This window comes from Oncorhynchus keta, chromosome 12 (genome assembly GCF_023373465.1).
Source record: "Oncorhynchus keta strain PuntledgeMale-10-30-2019 chromosome 12, Oket_V2, whole genome shotgun sequence".
NCBI lineage: Eukaryota > Metazoa > Chordata > Actinopteri > Salmoniformes > Salmonidae > Oncorhynchus > Oncorhynchus keta.
In genome coordinates, this window is record NC_068432.1 from 31,184,242 (window position 1) to 31,210,335 (window position 26,094).

The 26,094-nt window shown below is 38.9% G+C and overlaps 1 protein-coding gene across 1 annotated transcript in view; it reads right to left on the reverse strand.

Annotated features, from left to right (window-relative positions):
* Window positions 1-14,366, reverse strand: part of tenm1 (teneurin transmembrane protein 1) — a 214,180-nt gene extending 199,814 nt beyond the window's left edge. Inside the window, exon 1 of the mRNA XM_052458010.1 lies at window positions 14,051-14,366. The gene's annotated coding sequence lies outside the window, so the exon portion shown is untranslated. The remainder of the gene's footprint in view (window positions 1-14,050) is intronic.
* Window positions 14,367-26,094: the final 11,728 nt, after the last annotated feature.

Consider the following 26,094-nt stretch of genomic DNA (forward strand, 5'->3'; position numbering starts at 1 on the left):
GTGAATAGAGTAGTCCCATACTCTATAGTTTTTCATAATGGAAAAAAACAGCACTCATGAATAAATAGCAGAAAATCTAAATAGCGAAAATAAGATATATCTTTTAAGTGATAATCCTCTGAAGCTATAAAACAACAGTAATGCTCACAGGGACGCAAAAACATCAAATTAATATTTCAGCAGTGTCTGGATACAATGGCAAGAAGCAGCCCCACTTGGTCAATTACTGCAGCTCAACCATGTGACAACACTAATCAAACAATGCCTCACCACGACCCATCGCTAACTAAAGGCCAATTCATACTTAAATGTCCGCGGAGCCGTAAGGGCCCACCAGTTCATTCTGATATATTTATGGTTACCGGCAGGGCTCTTTTGGCCTACAGTACACCTAAAAAATAATCTCACCAATATAGCTCTGCATGTGGATGTGGCTTCATTCAAGCAGTAGGTACAGAATTAAGAGATAGAGTTGTTATTTTAACCTAGGTCATATGTAAGGTAAGAAACCCATCTAACAGCGCACAGTCAAATATTCGACAACATAGTTATGCAGGTCCATTCATTTTTTTTGTATGGAAGACCAATAAGAGTTCATTATAGAGATGGTGCATCACTACAGTAAGTAATATACAGTACACCAGCTCTGCTCTGTCCATTCCACCAGGAAAGACAGGAGTCCAATTAAGTGAGTGCTGGGATTGTTTTGTGACACCTGTCTCTTCACATGGAGATGCCACAGCTTGTGGAGCGGAGCAGAGTGGGGGACTGGATGTACTATAACAACATTTGATTACAGCTCAATAACATGTAGGCCTCTCTCACTCTCAGTGTCTCTTGCTCGATAGCTTCAATACATCTCACTAAACTATAAATCCCACTATTGTACATTCATGGCATACAAATATATGACTATTACTATTATTCCTGTTTGATTGCTGTTGTATACAGTAGGTGAATAGGTGAAATGGAATTGTATAGTATGGCCTTCTGAGTGATGAACAGGACCCACACCTCGGGAAATAACTTTTACAAGCTTGTTGCTGAATGGTCAACAGTTGCTTCTTGTTTTGACTATAAAAACGATATAGTTACTGTTACTCTCTTGCATCAATTGTAGCACTGGTCTCTCAAGTAATCACAGCCAACATCTAATGGTAGCCTAAGGAAGTCCACAACAAGGGACACACTAACACCCACAGCACTGTTTTGGATGCTGGTGACCATTGCACTTGACTGTAGCCTCTTCCTCCTTTTCTCTTATACAACTCTGAGGTCTTGTACTCAATCATCATCTTTCACCTTGTCACAGGGCCCTGCAAGGCAGGCCTGTGGACTGTGAAGAGATCACTCTCTCTCCCCACCCCACCACCAGTGTTAATGAAGCGGGCCCAGAGATGGAGGAGGCGAGGGACGCACTGAAATCCTCTCTTTCCTACCCTGTTATGTGCAGATTAAAGGTGACTCCTCCTAATGCAATAACCCTTTCCAGAATCGAGTACAAGCAGCATCTCCTGAAAAAGTAATCCATAAACGCAGGTTCAACTTTCATAGCTTTGCAGAATATTTTAGGTGACGACCTGATAGGCAGCATGTTTGACTGTGACTTTCCCTTCGTGCTTTGACACCTACGGATCGTAAACATACAAAGGGTGCTCTTGGTTGTCACGGCGCGTAATGCACTGTTAGCTACATGAGGCTATCAAATTAAGTGCTGGAGGCATTGATTTCTCTGCTTTAGAGAGACATGTTTGTTTCTGGGGCTCAAAAGAGGCTGTTCATAGAAGAGAGTTTTATAGTTTTAGGGAATCCAAATGATCTCCAAATATGTATTGGTAGTACCTACAGTACATAGCATACAGTGTATTAGACAAATACTACAAATACACAAATGAAAGCCTATGGTATGCTTGATGGTGAGTATACATAATTCAATGATAATTCAATATTATAGGGGATTACCATGGGCGATACAACAGTCTCGTCGACCGGCTGTCAACCGTACCTATTTACGGAACAAGTACGTTTATATGCACACTAATAATTTGATTTTAAACTGATTATGGCTGAGTATGGCATTAGTCATGTAAACACCTTACTCTGCTTATCTTAATCAGCGTAAGGTCATAACCGAAGTAAGCATATGCCGATTAAAACACCTGATTTTCTGAGCAATATTTCTAATTATTAGGACATGTAAACAGCTTAATCGGTGTATTGATCTGTGCATGTGCAAGCATCTTTGTGAGTGCGTCTTAAAAACAGTTTTCACATAACAACTTTACATGTCCGAACTCAGAATCAAATAGCACGGCCACTATGGTAGAACGCTTAGTTTGATTTAAGATTTTCTGCATTTAACGAAAGGCCCATCAGAAGCCTGATTTCAGATGTTTCCATGTAAACAGGCTTATTAGTGAAATTGTTCTTCTTGCAATATCAATGCATATAAATGTTTTAAACTAACTATTATATTCATATATAATATATTATTGTGTGCATGTAACCGTGCTCAATTGTCTGTTGCATTTATCTGTTGTGAATGAGAGCTCACCCTAATATTTCCTGGAATCTGAGTAGCAGCAATTGATTTCTGTTGCTCCCTGTAAGCTATTGTAGGCAGCCTCAAAGTCAGGGGATATCCTCCCTTATACAAACATCCAATAGTATCATTTGTTAAAAGGGAAATCTGCAGTTGCTGCATACATTTTTTGACGTCTACATTTATGATATATACCCATTGATTCTTGAAGAATATAACTTAGAAATGCCTCATGAGTTTCATTCAACTTTGGTACCCTATCAGAAACCCAAATATAAGCTTGTTTTAGTCCAATGTTTGTAAACAACATAAAAGTAAACAAACACTGTATAGCCTCAAAACATCATTTTGATATAATAGATGGTCAGTCCTTGTACATTCCTCCAGCCCCATCCCTCAGCTTTTCACCAAAACAGTGGTGGGGTGTCTGCTTTGTTTTTCTTTCAACTCCAGTTTGGCCCTTGAAGCAACCAGCCTGTAACCTTTTCAGCATGCGGCAACCCACCCAGAGTGTGGGCAGTTCTAGCTCAAGACGAAATTCAGAGTTTACTAGGCTTATAAGCCTGGTATGCATGGTTAGCTACGCAGAAATCCTTGGTGGTTTATGGGAACTAGTACAACCCTTTTATAGGCTGGTTTAATTCCCAGTTTGACGAATGGGACGACTTGGTTTTAAGGGTGCTCCCCACCATTTCTAGTCCTGAAGTTCCAAGGAAATGACACAACAAGTCATCTCTTTGCTTACGCTCCAAACTGCCAGTAGACACAGACACATAATGGACTTGAACTAAAAGCACTGGAACTGTGATTTGAAAACAGCTGGAGAGTTCAGAGTCTGTGGGTGGTACTGCTGTTTATATCAAAGGAGATGATCACTCTAGACTACACTGTTTGAATATTTAAATAAAAACCATTGACCAAAAACCCCTATGGAAATAATGTGAAATAGTCCAATGTTACGCCATTAAAACACGAAAGGCCCATCATATTAAAACACGAAAGGCCCATCATATTAAAACACGAAAGGCCCATCATATTAAAACACGAAAGGCCCATCATATTAAAACACGAAAGGCCCATCATATTAAAACACGAATCATATTAAAACACGAAAGGCCCATCATATTAAAACACGAAAGGCCCATCATATTAAAACACGAAAGGCCCATCATATTAAAACACGAAAGGCCCATCATATTAAAACACGAAAGGCCCATCATATTAAAACACGAAAGGCCCATCATATTAAAACACGGTTGCATGGTACCACTGAAATGAGCAATGTGCATGTGCATTTGCACATAAAAGCTTTTCGATGAATTGACCAATGCAGGCAACATGGATCTCAAGATGGATTACAACAGAACTAATGTTTTTCTTGATGCTCGCTCACATTACAAGCCAAGTTTGGGGCACCAGGGTTATAAGTAAAGTAGAGGGATCTCTTATGAGAATGGCATCTTATTGTAAGGATGAATAGAACACTCCCATAAAGGCATACATCCACTTTATTCCCAAGCCATGTATCAAATGGAGGCGTTATACTCAGACACGTGCACTTTTGACAGGCACCAGGGAACAATTTATTGTATGAGACATATCTTCCACTTTCATGGTCCTCATTGCATTGTGCTGCTGCAAATCATCCATTTTGAGTGTAAGAAGGTGTCACTCAGAATCTTCCAATGTCAAATGTCTGTATGACACTCACGCTTTTGTCATCCCTCAACAGTATACCGTTTGACATTCAACTTTGGCTCCATCCTTCCCGCATGGACAAGCCCTTAGATGCAACACATTATTCACTATCCCTACCGGCACGTCTGTCAAGCCTCTCTCTCCACTGTGCGTCTCCACCATGCATCACAGCTGGCTGCTCCCAGCCTCCCATCCACTCTGCTGGGCCGGCCCTTCCAAAGCCCGTCCTTCAAACCAATCATCCGTGCTAGACATGGAATGTATGTGCCATGTACTGAACACACTAAATCACATACCAGTCAAAACTCATTTGAAAAAACATAATTGCCTTGCTCGAAAACTAATAACACTGACATGCAAAGTGTGAAAACTATTGTAGTTGAATATATGCATTTAATTCAGCTCCACTGCTCTTCCAAATCCAATTGAAGCTGTTTATTCTACATAAGACTATTTTAGTTCTTCCTTGTCATCCATTCATTTGTTTATTTCACCTTGGTACTATGTGTTACTGTCGTTAACTGGAGTAATCTCCACAGCAGAGCTTCCTTGTCCTTTCTTCTGAACCATCTAATCAGCTGAACGCAGCCTGTCTTGTCTTTCGTTCTGATCCCTCTCTGATAAGGAACATAGATCCTAATAGAAACCACTGAGTTGGATTGTGAGTCAAATATTTGTAGATGTTGTTACTGTAGCTCTTTTGTTGTAAGACAACATTAGAGCAGATGCACTATTTTTGATCGTTGGTCTCTAGTGGCACGAGGTAAACTTTAGAAATCTTCAGTTGTTCAAAACAAACCTTCCTTTGTAATGTCTTATACCAGCTCTGCTTTATTCAATGCTAGCGTCATTAGTCTCAGTTTATACATAATGTAGATTCTATGGGGAAGAGAAAGGTATGCAGAAGACAACAACAATGATTCACATATCCACCAAGCAAAATGTAATTCGTCCCTATTAGTATTTCAAGACAACTACAAAAGCTGATCAAGTTTCTCCCTAGAGTCCACTTAATATATTTCAGCAGACACATTCTGGATAAGTTATACAAGAGTAAACGAATATGACTTTGGGTATTCCATACACATAACTCAAAGATATCTCTGGCTTCAAGATCTTTCTTTTAACCTCTAACCTACATGTTGACAATGCTGTATTCAAAACAGTCGTTTTTCTAGTACAGTGTAGGGTTAACCCATGGTAAATCATGGTTCAATGAGCAACTCCTTGAATGAAGAAAGAGCTCTTGCTCAGGCCCAAGCCAGGTACTGTATATCCACAAAGATTTAGTGCCACTACTGTACAGCATGATACGAGTTATGGTGCATTACTAATATCCATTTTATGGCTGTATCCTCTCCAGTCAAGAGAGAATTTCATCTTCACTCACAAATGTTCGTCCCTTCCTTTCCAACTCACTGCCCCAATACACCTCTCCATGATAGTGAGAGGCCAAATGAACGTGGTCAGGGACTGCGCCTATAGGTTCAGGACATTTCAATGGGCTTGTGTACTGAAATTCTAAATTATTTGTTTTTTAACTGCATCATTTATATCAATACAATTTAGAGATTAAACTAATATATCATGGAAGTTTTAACAGTCGTTCTGCACTGAGTGTACAAAATATTCGGAACACCTGCTCTTTCCATGACATAGACTGACCAGGTGAATCCAGATGAAAGCTATGATCCCTTATTGATGTCACTTGTTAAATCCACTTCAATCAGTGTAGATGAAGAGGAGTAGACAGGTTAAAAAATGATTTTTAAGCCTTGAGACAACTGAGACATGGATTGTATGTGTGTGCCATTCAGAGGGTGAATGGGCAAGACTAAATATTTAAGTGCCTTTGAAAGGGATATGGTACTAGATGCCAGGCGCACTGGTTTGAGTGTGTCAAGAACTGCAATGCTGCTGGGTTTTTCACCCTCAACAGTTTCCCGTGTGTATCAAGAATGGTCCACCACCCAAAGGACATCCAGCCAACTTGACACAACTGTGGGAAGCATTGGAGTCGAAATGGGCCAGCATCGCTGTGGAATGCTTTCGACATCTTGTAGAGTCCATGCCCTGACGAACTGAGGCTGTTCTGAGGGCAAAATGGGCTGCATCTCAATATTAGGATGGTGCTCCTAATGTTTTGTACATTCAGTGTATAGTCTATACTACTATATGATCAGTACGTTCCTGATAAAAGAAAATGGAGAGTGACACATGACTATAAAGACTGACATTTTATAACATAAGATCGGGACAAAATACCGTGTACAATATAGCTTTCAATAAATATGAGGAAAAATGTGAGGCATAATATAGTAGTTGTATGAGAAAGCCACTGCTGTAGTGGGAGGCTATGCAGAGGATGGGGGGGATCGGGGAAATTATTGCCTTTGTTGTAAAGACTACAATCCATTTGACTACAGGGTACTGTACTGTATGCCAACGGCATCATTTGAGAAGACAAGCATGGGTAGGTGGAGACAAATAATTGAATAAAAAATAGGCAGTTGACATTTGGCAGAATGGGATCTTGGTGCATGGGAAAATACCTGCTCATACAACCACATGATATGGGGAGAAACCTAAATAATATACACTATGTGCTATGGGAAATGTTCATCCAAAACTTCACTTCAAATAAATGTTTTTATCACCAGTTGAATACAAAGTAACACAATTACGGTTAGGCAGACATGAAAACAATTGGTTGTTTAAATGCCAATGGGAGAGAGGCAGAGTTCACACTTAATGCAACTAGAACGTAGGGATTAATGATTGTTTAATGGACATAGTTGTTTGATGATGAAGAAGAAGATGATGATGATGATTATGCATACTGGAGATTGTGGTATGCTGAATTCCTCATTACAACCATAGAATCTGACATGAGAAAACTGAAAACGTTTTAGGTGGTTTCTTTGGGCTCCATAAGGGTCACATGCGGATAAATTATCAAAATAAATTGACAATAAAGGATGATTTAGATACCAAAACATGTACATGGCAAAATAAATGTAATTAACTTAACCATTTTGAAAATATATACACATAATCCCCAATAACGCAGAAAAACAGATAGCTGCAGGTCTCATTTAACACAACAAGGAAATAACTAAAAGGTAATTAATTAAAAGGTTATCCCTCCCTAGAATAACTCACTAGCATCACCACTGCCACTACCACCAACACCACAACATTCATTCACCACTACCATTACCACCCCCAACACTGTCACTAAAAAAACACTGCCACTACCAATACTGCACCTCCAACAGTGCCCTTAGATCAGCTATCAGCTATCAGCCAGGAACCAACATTCCTCAGTGCTTTGCTCCTTGTCCTGGTACATCTCCTCTTATAAACTGCTTATGATTGTATGTCCTTTGCCCATGTTCACTTAATTTAATGGTTCTAAAACTATGTGATAATGCATTAAGAATTCATAACCAGACCATTAAATAAAGTGTCACCTTGTACTTTTCTGCAAAAACAGCAGGGCATACTCGACAATGACACATACAGTAGTCTTGTGTCTCATACATTTAGTAGGTATGCTTCGGGATGGTCACTGAGCAGGCCAACATTCATCTAGGAATGGAAAGATATGCATACTAATGATCTTGTTTTCACCACCTTCAGACATCAAATGTCGCAACAATATGTTTCCATATTTCCTTGGACATTAAATGAAAGAATAACCAAACTGCATCTCCCATTAGTTTATGTGTGGGATGTGGAATGGAATATATTTGCATAACTGATTTACTGATTTAAGATTTGGTTCAAACTATCCTCCAGTCTTCAAACTGTGACCTAACCTATAAGATACATAATTTATTGTATCACACAATGCATTCAGTCACTAACAACTGTTTTAAAATGTACCATTGATTAATGTGAAACGCAATCAAGTCAGCAAAGTTTCCAGGCAAATGCCCTTGCATAAGGTTATAGGTCTTGAACTGTAAAAATATATACTAAAATAAAAGTAATGGAATGACATAATAACAGAAGGTTTCTTTGTGAAATGAAGGTCTAGAAACAGAAACATTTACTTTAGCGCCCCTCTGGTTTAAAGATAGACTATGCAGATGAGTAACCAACTGCAATGAATTGTTAGGATACGTAAGATGGACAGGCCAAGTATTGGTTTAGCATCATACAAATCAAACTGTGTTTCTGTACAAACTGTAAGACCTATTCTGGATCCTGACTAGTGCTTGGCCATAAATGCAGAATATCATAAGCAAACTATTTAGAAGTCTACTATTTAGAAACTTGCATTTCTGTTTTTTTCTACCACTAAACCCAGTGGTTTAATTTGAATTGAGTGAGAAATAAGGCATAGGGAATGGCTGCTTGGTGGTGTACCATGTAAACCAATTGAATTCAGTGTACATGACTACTCAAAACACACTGAGGGCTCTATTTTAACAAACCTAATGCAATGGTAAATCTCTCACAGCCAGAATTATGAGAGCATTATCTGGCAGTAGCGTGACAGGGCTGGGTTTTGATGAATAAACAAGTTGTAGGTGTGTGGCAAGGGCTTGGCCACTCACTGCCCCAATGAAAAAAATACTACAGTACTTACTGTAGAATTCTGTAGTAAACTGTAGTATACTGTAGAATACTATACTACACACTGTAGTATCCCTCGGTCATGTGTAGTACTTACCATAGCATATTGTAGTATAGTGCAGAATCCTATAATAAATACTACAGTATTATCAGCAAAATAACACTGTAGTAAATACTACAGTAATCTTTTCAAAAACACTACAGTCCGCAAAAACACTACACTCTTTTAACTATAGTAAATACTACAGTATTTAATATCCATATACCCTGTCCATTCCCCTACCCCATGTCCCAATTTGTGCAACCCATAAGTGAGAAACATACATGCCAAGTACAAACCATATTGTGTTCCCTATAGAAAAGAGCAGTTCAGAACTATCCATTCTGACCCCAGTCCTACCAACATACAGGTTATGGAAAATGTGCTCTTTTAGCATTTCTCCAGTAGGTTTCCTCAAGGAGAAAGACTGTGTTTCTAAGTCAAAGATAATAAAACCAAAAAACTATAGTAAATACAACCGTAATGTCAGCAAAAACACTACAGTAAATACTACAGTATACTCAATCCGCAAATACACAACATTAATTACTATAGTATATACTACAGTTTTCTTTTACTAAAGTATTTATATTATAGTTAAGAGTAAATACTACAGTAAATACTAGACGTCGACCAATTAATCGGAATGGCCGATTAATTAGGGCCGATTTCAAGTTTTCATAACAATCGGAAATCGGTATTTTTGGGCGCCGATTTGCCGTTTTTTTTTTTTACACATTTATTTAATCTTTATTTAACTAGGCAAGTCAGTTAAGAACACATTCTTATTTTCAATGACAGCTCGGGGGATCCAACTAGTCCAACGCAATAACGACCTGCCTCTCTCTCGTTGCACTCCACAAGAAGACTGCCTGTTACGCAAATGCAGTAAACCAAGGTAAGTTGCTAGCTAGCATTAAACTTATCTTATAAAAAACAATCAATTATAATCACTAGTTAACTACACATGGTTGATGATATTACTAGATATTATCTAGCGTGTACTGTGTTGCATATAATCTGACTGAGCATACAAGCATACAAGTATCTAAGTATCTGACTGAGCGGCGTAAACATTCATTAAAACAGCACTTTTGTGCGTTTTGCCAGCAGTTCTTCGTTGTGCATCAAGCATTGCGCTGTTTATGACTCCAAATTTATCAACTCCGGAGATGAGGCTGGTGTGACCGAAGTGAAATGGCTGGCTAGTTAGGGCGCGCTAATAGCGTTTCAAACTTCACTCGCTCTGAGCCTTGGGGTGGTTGTTTCCCTTGCTCTGCATGGGTAAAGCTTCGATGTGGTGGCTGTTGTCATTGTGTTGCTGGTTCAAGCCCAGGGAGGAGCGAGGAGAGGGACGGAAGCAATACTGTTACACTGGAAATACTAAAGTGCCTATAAGAACATCCAATAGTCAAAGGTTAATGAAATACAAATGGTTTAGAGGGAAATAGTCCTATAATAACTACAACCTAAAACTTCTTACCTGGAAATATTGAAGACTCATGTTAAAAGGAACCACCAGCTTTCATATGTTATCATGTTCTGAGCAAGGAACTGAAACCTTAGCTTTCTTACATAACACATATTGCACTTTTACGTTCTTCTCCAACACTTTGTTTTTGCATTATTTAAACCAAATTGAACATGTTTCATTATCTACTTGAGGCTAAATTGATTTTATTGATGTATTATATTAAGTTAAAATAAGTGTTAATTCAGTATTGTTGTAATTGTCATTATTACAAATACATGTATTATTTTATTTTTTTATCGGCCGATTAATCGGCAGTAGCTTTTTTTGTTCCTCCAATAATCGGTATCGGCGTTGAAAAGTCATAATCGGTCGACCTCTAGTAAATACTACAGTGAATACTACAGTAAAGTCTGCAAAAACACTACATTGAATACTATAGTATTTATACCGTTCCGTGGTTTAATACTGCATGTGTTGGTCTCAAGTTCTGTAGGTTATTGATGATCTTTGCATTGTCATCAACTCCAATCAAATCATTTAAAAAGAAGATGGAGAACAAGCTATGAAGGGAAAATACTAGGGTTTTAGTACAGGTACAGCCAACTAGCGCAAAAACAATATTGCAATTTTGTCAAAACGATGCAATACGATATATTGTCAAAAATAATATCCCAATATGTAACTATATGGATTTTTTCTCCCATCACTAGCGCACAGCTCAGACACCCATGAATACCCCACACAACATGCCACCAGAGGTCTCTTCACAATCCACAATCCAGAACAGACTATGGGAGGTGCACAGTACTACATAGAGCCATGACTACAGGAACTCTACTCCACATCAGGTAGCTGATGCAAGCAGTAGAATCAGATTTTTTTTAAACAGATAAAAATACACCTTATGGAGCAGTGGGGTTCTTTCTGTGAAGAGACACACAAAAGTAGACACGTGCATACACACACTAGCACACGCACTCTACACACACGTACATTGTAATATTGTTGTATGGTGGTATTATACATTTTGTGTTGTAGATATGTAGTGGTGTAACAATGGTATATGATTCACTGTTTTATCTTTTGTTTTATGTGTAATGTAAGTGCCTTAATGTGTATAGACCCCATGAAGAGGAGCTGCTCCCTAGTAAATACAAATACAGGGCTTGATATGAAACGGAAAACAAGCAATCAGTTTTTTAAAACAACAACAACATTTCTAAATAGGATGGGGTCAGAAGCATGATATCATAAATCGCTTCTCTCGTTCCATGGCACTCACTGTATGCACATGCAGGCCTAAATGTCTTTATGCATCAGATTTGCACATCTACACAAAATACTAGCCCCTATCAATTGTATTGTTGTGCAAGGCAGATTTTTTTTTAAAGTGCAGTTGATATGGCATTATAGGAGTACTGAATAGTTTGGAGGAGTGTGTGTTTGGTAAGCGGATGAGGGGCACTCTTTGAAAATGGGGATGGATAGCCTACTTGAACAAGCGAAATTAAGTATGCAGTGAATTGTGAATAATTAAAAGGCATGAGGGCAAAAACTTCCAAAATATTTCAAAGCACAAAATATTTTTAAAACCCTTCATTCATAGGCTACTTGGCTAATGGCCAGGATAAAAAATATGCACCTATGCAATGCTGTTAAAACAGCCTTGACGGTAGGCTATGCTTGGTTTTTGCTCAAATTAAACAAAAATGGGGGGAAACCAATAGTTTTTTAAAATGTTTTTAAATACGAAATTCACCGGCACAAGGAATCTCTCTTCCAAGGGCACTGCGCGTCATGGCTGGATAGGCTGAGCTTCCACTCTCAAAACCCATTCCATTATCAGCAGTGTTACAGCTAAGAACGGCTTTTTGTGGGTCTCCAAACCTCCCATTAGCATTGCATGAACCTCACTTTTGTGCTTGTTTTTAAGGAGACACTACAAATATTGCCATCCCTCTCACCTCAGTGCAAGCGAGCTGATGTTAGACAGGTGGTACATTTCCAAACCTGGCTTTAGGGCTGGAAAATGCCAGTGCGGCAGTGACATAATTGCAAACTAACGTGCGTTTGACACTTGCGCTTCCTTAGTGACAGCCCAAAATATAACCCTCAGACCTACTTGTACAGATTTGTTAATCAATGGCTCTCAAAAATGACTGTGTCCTTTTATCTAGAAAAGTAACTGTTGTCACACTGTTTCTCAGTCCAATACTGGTTTTCAGATTTGTGAGTGGTGTTTTATTTGGATTATATATTCGTATTGATCTATCGGAGAGGTTCATAGCAATTGATAAGAATATCATCATATATCCATTACAGTACATGAGGTAGGCCTACATAACGGAATATTACTTTTACATTACACATCTGGAGTCTGCAGAAGTCTAGCCTACTCAATGCAGATAAATATTATTAACATTTTCCAAAAATGCAGTAAGCTCAACATTGCCTCTGTTCTGACTATATTAGCCTGTGTGTTTCAGGTTGTGCCTGAGAGTAAATGAAAGCCGTGTGTTGATCATACGCAGTGGCCTTATAATATCATATCTAATATCATAATTGCAGGTAACAAATATGTAATAATATGTAATAGTTGTTTTCAACGAAACATAGGTTCCATGTTAGTAAGCTATTACTGGACACCCCTGAGTAACACATATTTGAGTTGCCAGTTTAAGATGGGTCTGTCTTGCACATTGCACAAGGTTGTCAACAGATTGCAGCAACTGTACAACCTGCCATAGACAGAATTTAGATATTATTATAAAATAATGTTGTTTCATCCTTGACAGTTGGAACATACTGTATATTCTGTTTCTGGTCATGCCATCAAGCCAAGAGCATTGGCATTACATTTGACATAGCCTACATGCACTTGTTTGCATCTTTACCTGAGGAGCTGATCAACTGATAGCGGGTTCTCAAGGATACGTTCTCAGACATTACATAGGCTACTGAATGTCTAATACTACTACCTACCATTGATAGTACATATGATACACAGGTTTACCATGATAGCCTACATTTAGAAATAGAGCTACATTATAACCTAACCTTACTGTATACAAGTACCAAAATATATTTTAATGCACTGGCTCACTGCCCACTGGGAAAAACTGGTTGAATCAATGTTGTTTCCACTCATTTCAACAAAACAATTCAATTGAATGACGTTGAATCAACGTATGAAACTGACACCACGTCAACAACGTTAGGGAATTTCGTATTTTTTCACCCAATTTTTAATCTAAATCCAATGACATGTTTTGTTGATTTCATTTTGAATACACAACCAAATGTAACTCGAAACTAGGCGTTCAGATCACATATGTGCCCAGTGAATGACCATGTCAATGACCCATCTGTCTGTAAAGTTTACGTGTCAGGTGTATAGCCTTTAGCAACATCGTCATGTTTAGGTAGGTTACCACATAATGTCTCTTTCCTCAGAGTTGGTATCACCAGCTAGGAACATAAAGGTAATGTACATTAGCATCACGGGCCCACGGAATGAGAATAGCCTGGCCGGCACCTTGCGTGTTGATACGCGGCTATCACTACACTCTTCATTCCCGTTTCTCGATACACAATGTTTGTGCACCTGAGGCTACCGCGATTCACAAGCGATAAGACTATTGCGCGCCACGTAGAAATTCTGCGATACACACAATCTGAAAGCAGTAGCTAGCCTACTACACAAATGTCTCACCTTTGCGTGATGTGACCATTCCGCAGGCTTATTCCCATGTCATAGCTTCACTTCAGATAAATAATACGACTGTTGATATTTGTATATGTTGTATCCTCGTGTATCCTTGGAAAATAACGCAACGGTGATGGTTGAGATCCACTCGCTTCAGTTGAATAGGCTATGATGCTCCGGTGAATGTCTCGAAGAGAATTGCAAGACAGCGTTTGAAATGTAATGCCGGAACGCGTGTATTAAAAGTTACTAGCTTTTTTTCTAAGGGTTATCTTTCAACTGCTCATCTTCAACCAAATCGTCCCTGTTGGACACAATCACCAACTCAGCATCACTGGAATATACCATATGCTACAGAGAGGAAGGGGGTGTGGCACCGGTGACCAATAATTTCAACATCCAACACATTCAGTAAATGCCTGCCGAGATTTAAAGCGCGTTAAATTGGATTTAGACAGTATCAGGGTGAAGAGATATTGCTGAACAGTGTAACGGTAGTTCTCACTACCTTATAATGGTATTATTATGTATTATTACACAAAATACGCTTTTGAATGTTGCAAAATTATCAAAATAATGATTAAAATGATAATGATGATCATGGCATTATTATCATTATTATTCATGTGTTTGTTGTTATTATAAGTAGGCTATTGTCAAGCCACTTTTTTCAACAGATTGTTACGGTAGACAACCATTAACGATCTGTCTACATCCAATAATGGATGTAGACAGATCCAAATAGGGAGGTGAGTTGAACGCAATCCATGCCTGTGAACTGGCTGCTTTCTGCCGTTAGTATTCAAGGCTGCTAGCTTATCATGGCTAATTTGAATTGCAATCTGTTTGCGCAAGGGTCCTGCCAGAGGGAACCAAGGACTGAGTCTTATAAACTCTGGGAGGCCACAGCCCTGCCTCTGCTGTGCACCAAGGCAACAAGATTAATCAATACAGCAGATTTAAATACATACAGCCTCACCGCACCATTGAGCTTTATCAAGGACTAATTTCAATGGTGCAAGAAAATAGTTCCTGTGTTATGCCATTAAAGCAATAAATATAGACTAAAGCAAACATACAGACAAGGGACATGAGCATAGAATTACTTCCATTACAACTGAGCGCATGTGGCATCTTCAGGTTGCATGCTGTTTAAGCCTAATGATACTGTAAATAATGTATAGTTACTGTAAAATCCCTGAACAGTTCCCTAACACCATAGTTTGCCATTAGTCCCTGGAAATGACTAGGTGCTATTATGAGGTCCTACAGTTGAGGTAGAGGTGATTGGCCAGTCTTGCCACAATATAACGATAAACGATAGCTTACTTTTACTAGGTTTTGGTAGAGGGGTGAGATAACGTCATGTAGCAGGCTGAACTTGCAGTGAGTGACTATTGTGATTAATCTACTGCAGCCTAATGAGCTGTACAGTGCTACAGACACAGTAGGTTTCAGAATCATTCAAGGATTTCGTCTGTGAGGATCCTGACTAATTAAACCTATTAAAACATCTGTGAAATATAAATGAAAACAAAACCTTTCTTAACATAAACTATTGTTCAAAGATTTCACATTGTGAGGGTCCCATGTAATGATAATCTTTTATATTTTTGTTTGTTTGTCTGGTCTTGTCTTGTTATCATCTTGCAGGGTAACAGGCAACATCTAGAACATCAGAGTGAGAAAAATAAATTACAGCTTTCATACAAGCGTCCCCGGGGAACATGATAAATAATCTCACGGTGAGAACATTTGTAACACGGTTTTGATGGGAAATATAATTTTGTGTATACTAGACACTCACAGTTAATGCTTCAACACAAATATAGACTAATGGAAAATAGGAAAATAAATGGGACTGAATTGGTCTAGCCAGGAAGATTGACCGATGGCTCATTGAAGTAGCCATCAACGCATCAATCAATTCACATTCACTATACCATATGATTTCAGTGGATAAATATTTTCTTCTTTTAAGAATGAACAAAAATACATCAATGTACATAGTTTTCATCTTAACTGAACCAAATCTTCAAACAAACATCGACAACAGTGTTTCCAGGGTTTGGTTAATCCCAAACTGAATTCATGTTCCTTGACAATCCCATCAAAATTGGATGTTGATCTGACATCTTTGCCCAGTGGGGAGTAGGCCTACTCTGTGGTTATAAATGCCAAGGCCTTTGTATGGAACACACAGACAAAGAAGTACTTTAAGATGACATTTTATTTGTCCTTGTGTCAGAGGACATATCACAATTGCATCCGACACACAGTGGCTTGGTAGATTAAAAAGAAACCAGCACTCAGCCAGCCACTGAGACTGAAATCTTTACATACTTACTTAAGACAAGGGAGACGTAATTTATTTGCTGCATCTCTTTTTCTCAGACAGGTTTCAACACTTTTGTTGCAGTTCCAGCCAAGAGAGTGAGTTTATGCAGTCTTTGATCTGGGAGTCTGTGGAAGGACTACTAATCCCGATGCATAGCAGCCTGTTCATTCACCTCACAGAGGAATGGATCAGCCTATCTATCATTCTACAAACGTAGTGCTGGGTCACTCTGACAGCACTAGATTACTTTTTAACTACAGCCCATGTCTCCATGCCAAAATTAAAGACTGATGTCAAATCAAAAATATATTGATAATGTCCGTCTTATAACACTAGCATTACATGTGGAATACACAAAGATCTCTTCATTTAAAGAGCTACAGTACAGCTATCATAGGGCGGTGTGACTACATTACAGAAAGTAATTACATTATACTGGATCAGACTGGACAATGTCAGTTTGATTTGATGGTGCTCAGACAGCCTTTAGCTTACTCCTCTAGAAAATAGAAACACGGCCAAATGATAGTCCTACAATATGCTTATAGTTCAAAATCACAACCGCCCACATCTTATACTGGTCGGTTTGGGACAGTCTTGCTAGTACTGAGGTGATCACACAATGCTTCGCTCAAGGGCAAAGTACTGTAACCATGCATGTTTCCCAGACAACCCCCCTCACATAAGGTTCCCTCATATCAAACCCAAATTATTCTCATATATAGCCATACCATAACCAAATCTTATGCTAGGTAGCTTGATTTATTTCTGTCAGAGAGACTACATGCAAATCAATATATCGTTGAACAGAGGGACAGTTTGAAATTTACTGGGGGTGGGTCTTAAATATGGGAGTGTGTCTAACTTTTTTTTGCTTTGGGGAGGGCTGTGTGTTTTTTTATTGGGCACTGGGAAGGGTAGTGTGTTTTTTTATTGGGCACTGGGAAGGGTAGTGTGTTTTTTCCATGGTTTGCATGGACTATTTTGCATGTTCTACGATATCATTTCTTCCATCATAGCCACATTTCCTCATCTGCCTCCATGTGCCTCACCTATACCGATGTGGTTTGCTACTTCCCTTAAGCACTATGCTAACTTTTACTATACCACAGGTCAATATAGTCTACCAGTCTAACTGTCTTTCCTGCCCTCTATCCACCATTCATAGTGACAATAGTGGTAGTGAGATGGATCGTCTGTCCAGGTCTGCAATAGGCTATTAGCAATCATAACACATAAAAGCATTTAAAGCTGCATCACTTTTCAATATGAATCCACAAGAACAAATAGCAATAGCTGAAAGGCAGTGGAGAGGCCAGGTGCATCATTGCGCATGAAAGAACATTGAAGACATGAGACACGTAGCTCAAAAAGCTCAATACAATTATCCTACATAGACTAGCCTACAACACCACACTGCATAATTGCAATAATTACAATATTGTTTACAAGTGAGTAATTTTTTTTACTCTAGGTTGCAGTGAAAATGCCATTTGAATAACGGCACAAAAGCCGTGTGATTTGAATGTTTATTTGATTTGGATCAGTTGTGGGTCTATTAGAAAGGCACAGTAGCAGGCTAGTCTGGCTGGATTTTTACTTTGGATACTGAGATGTGCTGTCTGTTGTGGATCATCATTCTCCCAAGTCGTCCTATAATAATGTGGCCACACATGCCCAGTTATTCAGGAAAGTTTAACACACGCTCCGCTCCTCTCCAATCCCAGAAGCTAATCTTAGCGCACCTAGAACCTAATGCTTCACTATAGCCTAGATATTTGTCATTTAACTTTTAAAATGTATTACCTTTTATATGTGGTATTAACACAACCAGTAATAATGTTTTAATCTGATTAGGATTCTACAAAAGTCTCCTGTAGGCTTGCGCATATTCGTCCAACATAATTCCAGCATCCTCAAAATGGCTTGACATTAACCAAGTTTCCATCCAACATGTTTATGCGAGTAAAGTACATGTTGGATATAAAATGTCAAGACATCATGGGAAAGCATGCAGTTTATTAGGCTACATATGAAATAATGAACTTCACCGGGTGGTGAAAGTGCACAGTGATGAGCTTGATGCTTCTTATTCTGGTGGGTCTTGTTCTGGTGACATGATGATCGATGCTTGGCTGCCGTTTGACAAATAAAAATGATCTCACAGTTTTGTCCATAATAATCTCATAATGCGCTAATAATCTCCTCATGCAGGCTATACCCACACTGTATCTGTGAGCTGTTGATTAGAGCGCACGTGCCAATACTAGATTAAACACATTCGTTATACCTACGCAACATTTTTGGGACAAAACCATCAGTAGACCCAGTAGTTGAAAATGTGATGGAAACCCGTTTCACTTTGATTTTTTATTAGGTAAATGGGAAGTTAACCACAAAAGTCAATTGGATGGAAACACCAGAGATGTCCACCAGCATAATACCAGAGCCAGAGATTCTAATATTGACTGTTTTAAATATGAGAGTCTATCTGGGAAGAACACATTTGTGTATACCAGCGCTGTTTAGTGGAATAAACTACCACAGCAACTCAAAGCCATACCAAAAAGAATGTCAAAAGCCGGCTAATGTGTGAACAGCATAACCTTTTTTTGTCTGTATCTCTGTAATTTGCCTGTGTCTGTGTAATTTGCCTGTGTCTATGTAATTTGCCTGTGTCTGTGTAATTTGCCTGTGTCTATGTAATTTGCCTGTGTCTGTGTAATTTGCCTGTGTCTATGTAATTTGCCTGTGTCTCTGTAATTTGCCTGTGTCTATGTAATTTGCCTGTGTCTGTGTAATTTGCCTGTGTCTATGTAATTTGCCTGTGTCTGTGTAATTTGCCTGTGTCTATGTAATTTGCCTGTGTCTCTGTAATTTGCCTGTGTCTATGTAATTTGCCTGTGTCTATGTAATTTGCCTGTGTCTCTGTAATTTGCCTGTGTCTATGTAATTTGCCTGTGTCTGTGTAATTTGCCTGTGTCTGTGTAATTTGCCTGTGTCTGTGTAATTTGCCTGTGTCTGTGTAATTTGCCTGTGTCTGTGTAATTTGCCTGTGTCTGTGTAATTTGCCTGTGTCTATGTAATTTGCCTGTGTCTCTGTAATTTGCCTGTGTCTATGTAATTTGCCTTGGTCTCTGTAATTTGCCTGTGTCTATGTAATTTGCCTGTGTCTGTGTAATTTGCCTGTGTCTATGTAATTTGCCTGTATCTGTGTAATTTGCCTGTGTCTGTGTAATTTGCCTGTGGCTATGTAATTTGCCTGTGTCTGTGTAATTTGCCTGTGTCTGTGTAATTTGTCTGTGTCTGTGTAATTTGCCTGTGTCTGTGTAATTTGCCTGTGTCTATGTAATTTGCCTGTGTCTGTGTAATTTGCCTGTGTCTGTGTAATTTGCCTGTGTCTGTGTAATTTGCCTGTGTCTATGTAATTTGCCTGTGTCTATGTAATTTGCCTGTATCTCTGTAATTTGCCTGTGTCTATGTAATTTGCCTGTGTCTGTGTAATTTGCCTGTGTCTATGTAATTTGCCTGTGTCTGTGTAATTTGCCTGTGTCTATGTAATTTGCCTGTATCTCTGTAATTTGCCTGTGTCTATGTAATTTGCCTGTGTCTGTGTAATTTGCCTGTGTCTATGTAATTTGCCTGTATCTCTGTAATTTGCCTGTGTCTATGTAATTTGCCTGTGTCTGTGTAATTTGCCTGTGTCTATGTAATTTGCCTGTGTCTGTGTAATTTGCCTGTGTCTGTGTAATTTGCCTGTGTCTATGTAATTTGCCTGTATCTCTGTAATTTGCCTGTGTCTATGTAATTTGCCTGTGTCTGTGTAATTTGCCTGTGTCTATGTAATTTGCCTATGTCTGTGTAATTTGCCTGTGTCTATGTAATTTGCCTGTGTCTCTGTAATTTGCCTGTGTCTATGTAATTTGCCTGTGTCTATGTAATTTGCCTGTGTCTCTGTAATTTGCCTGTGTCTATGTAATTTGCCTGTGTCTGTGTAATTTGCCTGTGTCTGTGTAATTTGCCTGTGTCTATGTAATTTGCCTGTGTCTGTGTAATTTGCCTGTGTCTGTGTAATTTGCCTGTGTCTGTGTAATTTGCCTGTGTCTGTGTAATTTGCCTGTGTCTATGTAATTTGCCTGTGTCTCTGTAATTTGCCTGTGTCTATGTAATTTGCCTTGGTCTCTGTAATTTGCCTGTGTCTATGTAATTTGCCTGTGTCTATGTAATTTGCCTGTGTCTATGTAATTTGCCTGTGTCTCTGTAATTTGCCTGTGTCTATGTAATTTGCCTGTGTCTCTGTAATTTGCCTGTGTCTCTGTAATTTGCCTGTGTCTATGTAATTTGCCTGTGTCTATGTAATTTGCCTGTGTCTATGTAATTTGCCTGTGTCTCTGTAATTTGCCTGTGTCTATGTAATTTGCCTGTGTCTGTGTAATTTGCCTGTGTCTATGTAATTTGCCTGTGTCTGTGTAATTTGCCTGTGTCTATGTAATTTGCCTGTGTCTCTGTAATTTGCCTGTGTCTATGTAATTTGCCTGTGTCTGTGTAATTTGCCTGTGTCTATGTAATTTGCCTGTGTCTGTGTAATTTGCCTGTGTCTATGTAATTTGCCTGTGTCTCTGTAATTTGCCTGTGTCTATGTAATTTGCCTGTGTCTCTGTAATTTGCCTGTGTCTATGTAATTTGCCTGTGGCTATGTAATTTGCCTGTGTCTGTGTAATTTGCCTGTGTCTGTGTAATTTGCCTGTGTCTGTGTAATTGGCCTGTGTCTGTGTAATTTGCCTGTGTCTATGTAATTTGCCTGTGTCTGTGTAATTTGCCTGTGTCTGTGTAATTTGCCTGTGTCTGTGTAATTTGCCTGTGTCTATGTAATTTGCATGTGTCTATGTAATTTGCCTGTATCTCTGTAATTTGCCTGTGTCTATGTAATTTGCCTGTGTCTGTGTAATTTGCCTGTGTCTATGTAATTTGCCTGTGTCTGTGTAATTTGCCTGTGTCTATGTAATTTGCCTGTATCTCTGTAATTTGCCTGTGTCTATGTAATTTGCCTGTGTCTGTGTAATTTGCCTGTGTCTATGTAATTTGCCTGTATCTCTGTAATTTGCCTGTGTCTATGTAATTTGCCTGTGTCTGTGTAATTTGCCTGTGTCTATGTAATTTGCCTGTGTCTGTGTAATTTGCCTGTGTCTGTGTAATTTGCCTGTGTCTATGTAATTTGCCTGTATCTCTGTAATTTGCCTGTGTCTATGTAATTTGCCTGTGTCTGTGTAATTTGCCTGTGTCTATGTAATTTGCCTGTGTCTGTGTAATTTGCCTGTGTCTATGTAATTTGCCTGTGTCTCTGTAATTTGCCTGTGTCTATGTAATTTGCCTGTGTCTATGTAATTTGCCTGTGTCTCTGTAATTTGCCTGTGTCTATGTAATTTGCCTGTGTCTGTGTAATTTGCCTGTGTCTGTGTAATTTGCCTGTGTCTATGTAATTTGCCTGTGTCTGTGTAATTTGCCTGTGTCTGTGTAATTTGCCTGTGTCTATGTAATTTGCCTGTATCTCTGTAATTTGCCTGTGTCTATGTAATTTGCCTGTGTCTGTGTAATTTGCCTGTGTCTATGTAATTTGCCTGTGTCTGTGTAATTTGCCTGTGTCTATGTAATTTGCCTGTGTCTCTGTAATTTGCCTGTGTCTATGTAATTTGCCTGTGTCTATGTAATTTGCCTGTGTCTCTGTAATTTGCCTGTGTCTATGTAATTTGCCTGTGTCTGTGTAATTTGCCTGTGTCTGTGTAATTTGCCTGTGTCTATGTAATTTGCCTGTGTCTGTGTAATTTGCCTGTGTCTGTGTAATTTGCCTGTGTCTGTGTAATTTGCCTGTGTCTGTGTAATTTGCCTGTGTCTATGTAATTTGCCTGTGTCTCTGTAATTTGCCTGTGTCTATGTAATTTGCCTTGGTCTCTGTAATTTGCCTGTGTCTATGTAATTTGCCTGTGTCTGTGTAATTTGCCTGTGTCTATGTAATTTGCCTGTATCTGTGTAATTTGCCTGTGTCTGTGTAATTTGCCTGTGGCTATGTAATTTGCCTGTGTCTGTGTAATTTGCCTGTGTCTGTGTAATTTGTCTGTGTCTGTGTAATTTGCCTGTGTCTGTGTAATTTGCCTGTGTCTATGTAATTTGCCTGTGTCTGTGTAATTTGCCTGTGTCTGTGTAATTTGCCTGTGTCTGTGTAATTTGCCTGTGTCTGTGTAATTTGTCTGTGTAATTTGTCTGTATCTCTGTAATTTGCCTGTGTCTATGTAATTTGCCTGTGTCTGTGTAATTTGCCTGTGTCTATGTAATTTGCCTGTGTCTGTGTAATTTGCCTGTGTCTGTGTAATTTGCCTGTGTCTATGTAATTTGCCTGTGTCTGTGTAATTTGCCTGTGTCTATGTAATTTGCCTGTGTCTGTGTAATTTGCCTGTGTCTGTGTAATTTGCCTGTGTCTGTGTAATTTGCCTGTGTCTATGTAATTTGCCTGTGTCTATGTAATTTGCCTGTGTCTGTGTAATTTGCCTGTGTCTGTGTAATTTGCCTGTGTCTATGTAATTTGCCTGTGTCTGTGTAATTTGCCTGTGTCTATGTAATTGTATAAGTATTTTTGTAAAAAAATAGGAACCACAATGGAAACAGGTCCCCGAATGTATTGTGCAATCCTGGTCACTTTTACAAATATTTGTACTGTGTGTTAATACAGTATATATATATATATTTACTGACAAATAAAATCAATAAATCAATCCAAACTGTGCAGTGGCCATTTGATGAATGGTAAGAGACATCTGCTACAAAACACTAAAAAGTTTAATGATATTCATAGATTATCAGGCCAAGCCTTCGACACTGCCTACAAGGTAGGGAGGGATGTATTTTCTGTCTATTTATTGTGGTGCGGAAACACAAAACCATGATATTGAAGTGCCCAAAGTTGGTATGCTTTATTTATTGGTTGTGTGGTTCATTGGTACAGAAACCTATTGGTGTATTTCCTTTGCATATACAGTATTTATATAATTATAAATATGTGGAACATATGATTTCCCCCTAGCTGATCATTGTCTGCAACCTGCTCTGATCATAGTGTAGGACTAATGAAACAGGCAGGGAGAGTGAGCTCGTCTATGGTGGTCGGCAAACCCTCAACCTTCTGGCCTGTAGGCCTGCAAAAGCATGCTTAAGTGGCAAAGTCAATATCCACGTTTATAAACACAGGGTCACTACAGTTATTGTTGTTTGTAAGCATTATTGTGAGGGGGGACGGTGTGCAATTATTTTGATAGTACAAAGGGAGGGTCATGTGAAAATATTGTTTTATGGCACTTTGAGTTGGACCCCCCCCCCCCACACACACACACACCAAATTTCAAACTGTCCCTAAATAAAAGTACAGGTCCTCTGTTAGTACTTTGTTTGTTCTGTAATGATATCACTCTGTAATGTCTATTCCTTACCTTTCCTCAGGCCGAGGAGAGCACAGTGGGTTCTGGGTAAGATGTTATTTAGGGAATCATAGATGAGGCACACTTAAACACCGTGTGGCCTTTATCATTCGCTGCAGACATGAACGGAGCGCAGTCATGTTACGCAATCTTCAAACGTCTCAAACCTGTGTCTCTCCAGCATATCTTCACATGTTTAGGGCACTCTTCACAGCCTTAAAAGTGCTATTTCTTTGACCACTGCAATATGTAATTTGACAGAGTGCTCACTTTTGCTCAATAGGTTGATAACTCTTGATAGCTCTGCTAGGATAGCTCTTAGCTCTTCTAAGTCTCGACTTCCAAGATTCTCAAGTGCCCTGCTTTTCCATTGTGCACTCTCAGAATTGAAGCATCAATGACAGAATATTTCAACATCATCAATATTCCTTATTCATTGATTACGTAATCTCAAATAAACTTCTCAAATTATATATTTAAAAAAAATACAAATTAAAAGTACAATTAGTTTTACTTACATATCTGATCATTCAACACTGCTTCATTTTTTGAAAGTCCCCTTGTTGGGATGCTGTTCTAGCATGTACTGTAACCTACTCTATAGTACATGCTATTTTCATTGGTAGAACAGGAAAAGGAATGGAGTTGAAATGGAGTTAATCCGGCATAGTATAGATCATTACTTGCTCCCTTGTTAAAGCACAAATGATACCTTGCTCAATTGCTAGGGTAAAGGGAGGGTGACATTTTCTAAATCATTGAAGCCTATGATTAAAATGAAAGTTTATGACAGGGAGAGTCTGAGTTACTTAATGAGCATATAGGTCCTACTAGCAAACGGGTGCTGAACAATATTGTCACATAGAAAAACTCAAAAATCTTGGACCATCAATTTAAAGCACAATTTACTAATAAAATGCACAAATTATACAATAGAACTTACAGAGGGCCACATTTAAAAATCAGCATGTTCCCGCCAGCTATGAGTGCCAAAGGACAGTGGTTGGTTCCTGGTGTTTGTTTTGAATTGCTTTGCTGTTCCTGTGTCTAAAATACCTTTAATACAATTACAACTGTTCTGAAAGTTGGCAAGATTATTTTACAACGTATCTCTTGATACTGTTTTGCATTTGTCTTTAATAACTGTCACAGTGAGTTCCCAGTACATTCAACTGGCCTCTGCATTAGTATCGGTGTCCTTGGAAAGTGACCTCTGTCTTCTTAATCGGATTCTCTTATCTTTCTGTCATCTTTAACACAGGGAGCCTTATCAATTATGTAGTAAGGCTTTATAAGCATAGATGAATTCAAAACGAGATAAGGACAGTAGAAAAAAATGCATTTTCTTATGACATTGTGGGGCCATATACTCTCTTTACTACAGCCTACAACATCCGCCAAACGACCCAAACCACATGTAAAGATAGCAGTTATACTGCTTTATTCTACATCTGTAGTGCAGGGGTGGTTTATTTGTCTCATCCCTTGGTGTGCCTGAGTACTTTTGTAGTTTTTAGTCTGGCTTTGGTCAGTACATTTCCAGTGGCACGATAAGTATCGATCTACAAAGGAACTACTAGAGCACGTTGAACATTTGTTGGTTTAGATTAAAACTGAAATTAGGACAAGCAGCTATCTTGTGTATTTTTAACCAGGCAAGTCCGTTAAGAACAAATTCTTATTTACAACAGCAGCCTCAGGACAGTTAACTGCCTTGTTCAGGGGTAGAACAACAGATACCTTGTCAGCTCGGGGATTCAATCTAACAACCTTTCGTTTACTGGCCCAACGCTCTAACCACTAGGCTGCCTGCCACTCTATCTAATAGAGAGAGCTTTGTAAGAATGTCTTTGTGCTTCAAAAGAGGGTTCATTCTCTGATCAAAGCCTATAACAGCTTGGTAGAAAATACCAGTGTTTTTTTGTGCCTCTTTTCCTTTATGTTCGGAAGTATAATCCACTTCCTTATCTGTGGAATCGGACTTTCTCAGCTATCAAGAAAACCTTTTGGCCAGCCTTTCTACTTGTAAGATGACTGTATTCGGGGAAAGATCAAACTTCAGATGAAAAGGTTTATACTCCACGTCCCTGTCCCTTTTTTACCCATGCAAAAACCAGAGAAAAAGTCTTAAATGTCATCTAGGCTGTGTAGGCATCCCAACCCTGACCCTTTCATGGCTCATCATTGTTTACTCTCCCCGCTTTCTCTTCCTGTTCTCCTTCTTGCAGCCCAGCTCCTTTCATGAA